The following is a 5,479-nucleotide window of genomic DNA, read 5'->3' as shown; positions in this document are numbered from 1 at the left end:
CTTTGCTAGTAACGGGTGATTTTTTAAGAGCTTGATAACTTTTTTTTTGCAAAATCTCATCGGTTCTTTATTTGAAACGTTAGATTGGTCCATGACATTTACTTTTTGAAGATAATTTCATTTAAATGTTGACCGCGGCTGCGTCTTAGGTGGTCCATTCGGAAAGTCCAATTTTGGGCAACTTTTTCGAGCATTTCGGCCGGAATAGCCCGAATTTCTTCGGAAATGTTGTCTTCCAAAGCTGGAATAGTTGCTGGCTTATTTCTGTAGACTTTAGACTTGACGTAGCCCCACAAAAAATAGTCTAAAGGCGTCAAATCGCATGATCTTGGTGGCCAACTTACCGGTCCATTTCTTGAGATGAATTGTTCTCCGAAGTTTTCCCTCAAAATGGCCATAGAATCGCGAGCTGTGTGGCATGTAGCGCCATCTTGTTGAAACCACATGTCAACCAAGTTCAGTTCTTCCATTTTTGGCAACAAAAAGTTTGTTAGCATCGAACGATAGCGATCGCCATTCACCGTAACGTTGCGTCCAACAGCATCTTTGAAAAAATACGGTCCAATGATTCCACCAGCGTACAAACCACACCAAACAGTGCATTTTTCGGGATGCATGGGCAGTTCTTGAACGGCTTCTGGTTGCTCTTCACTCCAAATGCGGCAATTTTGCTTATTTACGAAGCCATTCAACCAGAAATGAGCCTCATCGCTGAACAAAATTTGTCGATAAAAAAGCGGATTTTCTGCCAACTTTTCTAGGGCCCATTCACTGAAAATTCGACGTTGTGGCAGATCGTTCGGCTTCAGTTCTTGCACGAGCTGTATTTTATACGGTTTTACACCAAGATCTTTGCGTAAAATCTTCCATGTGGTCGAATAACACAAACCCAATTGCTGCGAACGGCGACGAATCGACATTTCACGGTCTTCAGCAACACTCTCAGAAACAGACGCAATATTCTCTTCTGTACGCACTGTACGCATTCGTGTGGTTGGTTTAATGTCCAATAAAGTAAACTGAGTGCGAAACTTGGTCACAATCGCATTAATTGTTTGCTCACTTGGTCGATTATGTAGACCATAAATCGGACGTAAAGCGCGAAACACATTTCGAACCGAACACTGATTTTGGTAATAAAATTCAATGATTTGCAAGCGTTGCTCGTTAGTAAGTCTATTCATGATGAAATTTCAAAGCATACTGAGCATCTTTCTCTTTGACACCATGTCTGAAATCCCACGTGATCTGTCAAATACTAATGCATGAAAATCCTAACCTCAAAAAAATCACCCGTTATTAGCGTGATGTGATTGCACCTTTTTTACTTGGTTACTTTTCCCCTTTGAAGCTTGATTCCTCAATTGTGCCTGTCTGGAAGTCGATGGTAAATTGTCCGCAGGATTAGAAGTATTTTCCCTGGTAGCTGTTTTATGCGGTGCTGTCTGATTGTGTAGGAGCGTATGGTGTCGAGAATGGCAATTGGCGCAGTTGTAAGAACTCGTGCATTTCGACACCGAATGTCCGAAAGACAGACAGTTAAAACAGCTATTGTTTGTTTTTACAAAGGAGATTCTATCAGCTACAGACATCTTCAGAAATTTTGGGCACATATGAATTCTATGCTCGTTGCTTTGGCACATGTATTTGGGGACACTAGTTTGAAAAACGCCAAGTTTCTTGTGAGAGGGTTCAGAGGAATGCTTATGACTTGGCACTTTTGAAAACTTCGAAGTCTTGATTCCTCTTAAACCTGAAACCGATTCTAACGTTTGAAACCTGCTTGAAAGGAATCGGTCCATATCTGACCACTTGGATATTTCTGTTTTATTTTCTACCGATTGTTCCCACAGCGAAATGGTTTCCTCAGGTAGTTTAGTAGAACACAGATACGTAATAATAGGGTCCCAGTTTGAAATGTCAATCTGGTGACTCTCTAGGGGTGATATACAATTATTAATATCCCTTTGTAATCTCTTTATTGAGCTTCCACATTCGCTATCAACTGTATTCAAGTTGAAGAGAATCTTCAACTGAGTGTTAACTAGGATCCTCTTATTTTCGTATCTATCGCAAAGATTCTTCCAGGCTGTGTTAAAGCCTTCATTCGTTAAGTCGCATTTCTTGACAATTTCTTTGGCTTCACCCTGCGTTTTCTGATTCAGATAATAAAGCTTCTGTATGGGTGTAAGCCGTTTGTTCAAGATATAAATTGCTGTGAACATGTCACGAAAAGTTGGCCACGACAGATAGTCACCTTTAAAAACGTCAATATCGCAAGGTGGAAGATGCAAACTATGCGAAGCGAGTGACATCTCTTCACTTTCCTTTTCTGATTTTTCCAACTTTTCGGAATATTCGTTAATTTTTGTCATACACCGCACAAAGGCTGCATAGCAGATCTTACTTTTCTTTCTTATAGCGCTAAGATCTTTAGCACTAGTTGATTCGGTAGTCAGAACTTCGTCAAATAGTGCTTTGGCTTTCTCCCACAGTACACTAAGCTCGCTTTGCTGAATTTTCAGCGAATGTTTGGTGTGCTCACCTGTGGGAGTGCTCAGAAATTCTGTATCAAATTCAATGACCGAATCTGCTAACCGGGTGTATGTTTCCATTTTATTTAATTTTTTTTCACTTATTTGCGAAATAACAACTTCACAAGAACCTTTTGGAAGTATCTCTATGAGAGACTGACTCAAGAAAAGCCGACTTTCCAACCGTAAAGGTAGCACACGAAGAAAATCCTATGTCAAGGTAACCCCAAAAGTATATACCCAATGTATAAGCCGAATGTACCACCAAAATACCACCAATTCAACCACAAAGTAATAGAAATTCTCTAATTTTCCTTCAAATTGTATCTGTACTTTCTATGTTTATTCAAGATTTAGCAATCTAAATGCGTTTGAAGAATACGTATGTATGTTTGTTGGTTAACACGAAATTGCTTGCCAACCAAACTAGTGATATGTATATATATTCGCTAACTAGATGTGTGTATATATGTGCGTATGTATAGCGATTAAACAATGTATAACGTGCACTGCAATTATTCTTATTATTATTTTTAACACTAGGCTCCCAGTATATGTGATTTTGTTTGTATTTATTGAATTTAAAGGCAAAAATGAGCAAGTCACAAAGAAAATATGATTATTAAAATTAAACTGATTAAATTAATCACCGAGTGAAACTTCTTGCAATGATATGGCGCAAATTGAAAGCCAACAACAACAAACAAAAACTGCCGTTCTTTATGAAAATGGCTGTAGCGCCCACTTATGTATGTTAATATATGCGTGTGTGTGTCACTAGAAGCACTTCTGCACTTAAACCTTGATATTTTCAAAAAACCTCTCGCGTTTTCATTTATTTTATATTTTCTTCACTAAACAATCATATCACAATAAATTAAGTGCAGTTAAACTGACCCACGTACCTTTCACAATTTAAACGAAGTTGGTTTCTTTCCTTGTATGTAGATACAGATGCCGGCGGTGTATATCTATGGCTGTATGCGCAAATGCCAAGAGTCTTTTAGTGGAGTTTTCCTCGCAGGATAAGTCTTGCTTTGAAAAAATGAATGCTGCTTCCTGGCTCTTGAAACCCTCAGTGGCTGGCAAACAAACTTGGTGTAATGTACAACTTTGTTATTTTTGGCGACGAAGGACCAGTGTTAATCGCCACAACGATTGGAACCAGTTGTGCCGATTTTTTTTCCACAAAGAAAGAACACAAAGTGGTATTAGTATTTGATTAATATAAATAGGTAGATTTATTAATATAAAAATGTGCTATGGATATATGTAATTATACACAATTTCTTTTGTAGATTACCTTTGAATACGCTGTAGTATGGTGGCTGGATCACGTCTTCTCTCTTGAATGCTCGCAAAGGAAGTAAGTGAACAGTTTTTTATTATGATGGCGGTAGCCTGCCAAGATGTTGTCAAGTAGTACTATTCCAATAACGGAAACCAATAGCAAGCGAGGGGAAAGTTAACAGCGGCAATGTTAACGCAATGTTAAACATTAGGGGTGTCATTTTCTAATCTATTTAGGCGGAGGCCTAAACAACATTGTTGTTATTAGTTATACTAATACTAAATTCTTTTAATTTATTTTCATCAAATTTATCATCGGTGCGAACGTGCAACCAAATCTTGCTCCAAGCGTTGCGCCGATGACTATGGGACCCAAAAGTAACGTACCTATGTTTTACAAAACTGCCGGAGGTGACACTTTCGCTGTGGGAACAATCGGTAGATAATAAAACTGCAATTTCCAAGTGGACAGATAAGGACCGATTTCTTTCAAATAGGTTCCAAACGCTTGAATCGGTCTCAGGTTTAAGAGGAATCACTGCTTTGAAACCCTCAAAGGCTCCGAACTATAAGCATACCTCTGAACTTTCGCATAAGAGACTTGGCGCTTTTCAAACAAGTGTCGTTAAATATATGTGCAAAATGTGCCAGTGTAACGAACACAAGGTGCATCTATGTCCAAGGTTCCGCAAATTAACCGTAGACGACAGAGTTGCTTTCGAAAAAAACAATAATTGTTGTGTGAACTGCCTCGCCTTTAGACATTTGGTATCGAAATGCACTAGTTCGTTCAATTGCGCCACCTGCCATTCTCGACATCACTCACTCCTACACGTTCAAACAGCACCTCCAAAGGCAACAAATTGGAATGAGATTTCTGAACCTTTGGATACTTCAGCGTCCACGTCCGGACAGGCTTAAATGCGACGCGAATCTACAAAAGGCAAAAGCAAAACTGTTAATAAGGTAAAAACATCCCGCTAACCAGAGCTGTGTAAGTGTGAAATCATTTTCAATTTTAAATCAACAATTTTTTTCTATAAAGTTTTCATTACTTATTCTTCGCTTAAGATTGAGGTTTATAATTTTTTAATTTTTCATTCACTCAAAGCAGTTATGAATTCACACATCAACATATTCATAGCAAGATTGAAAAAAGCAATGCCCAATCAATAAAAGGTTAAAACTGAATGTATATTGAAAGGGCTGCAATCTTTTATGTGTGTGCATTCTTTAATTCAGTACCAATCATTACTTCAAAGACACCCTGGTAAACAACTTTTTGATAACAAGGCAGATTTTTGACAATTGCTCAATTGTAAAAATTCGAAGCGGCGTTACCCAATTATGTTTTTTGGAAGAGGGGATTTTATATCATAAATTTGGGATTATATATAAAACAGTTGTATTAACATTTACATTTTAAAAATAATTCATATCTTATCTTAAAAATGTTTAAATTTTACATTAAATTCGATAACCACTTCGCAAAAACTTTACATTTAGGTTAATCAACTTTTAGTGAAAATACTTTGAAATCTAAGTGTCTTTAATAAAAAAAAAACAGCTCATCATAAAAATTTAATCGCCGTCGGCGTAAGGCTGTAGGTCCCTCCCATTTATGTGACAACAAAAGCGCACGCTACAAATCGGAG

The 5,479-nt window shown here is 37.8% G+C and overlaps 1 long non-coding RNA gene across 1 annotated transcript; it reads left to right on the top strand.

Moving 5' to 3' along the window:
- The first annotated feature begins 2,818 nt into the window (after positions 1-2,818).
- LOC118752197 lies at positions 2,819-4,868 on the top strand. The gene is made up of 3 exons (XR_004994646.1): positions 2,819-3,769; positions 3,833-4,262; positions 4,322-4,868. It is a non-coding gene; the product is annotated as an uncharacterized LOC118752197 (long non-coding RNA).
- The last annotated feature ends 611 nt before the right edge of the window (positions 4,869-5,479 follow it).

Source organism: Rhagoletis pomonella, unplaced genomic scaffold (assembly GCF_013731165.1).
Source record: "Rhagoletis pomonella isolate Grant_MI unplaced genomic scaffold, Rhpom_1.0 Rhpom_scaffold_01306, whole genome shotgun sequence".
In the NCBI taxonomy this organism is placed as follows: domain Eukaryota; kingdom Metazoa; phylum Arthropoda; class Insecta; order Diptera; family Tephritidae; genus Rhagoletis; species Rhagoletis pomonella.
The sequence above is the reverse complement of the archived record's forward strand: the minus strand, read 5'-3'. Positions and strand labels throughout refer to the sequence as shown.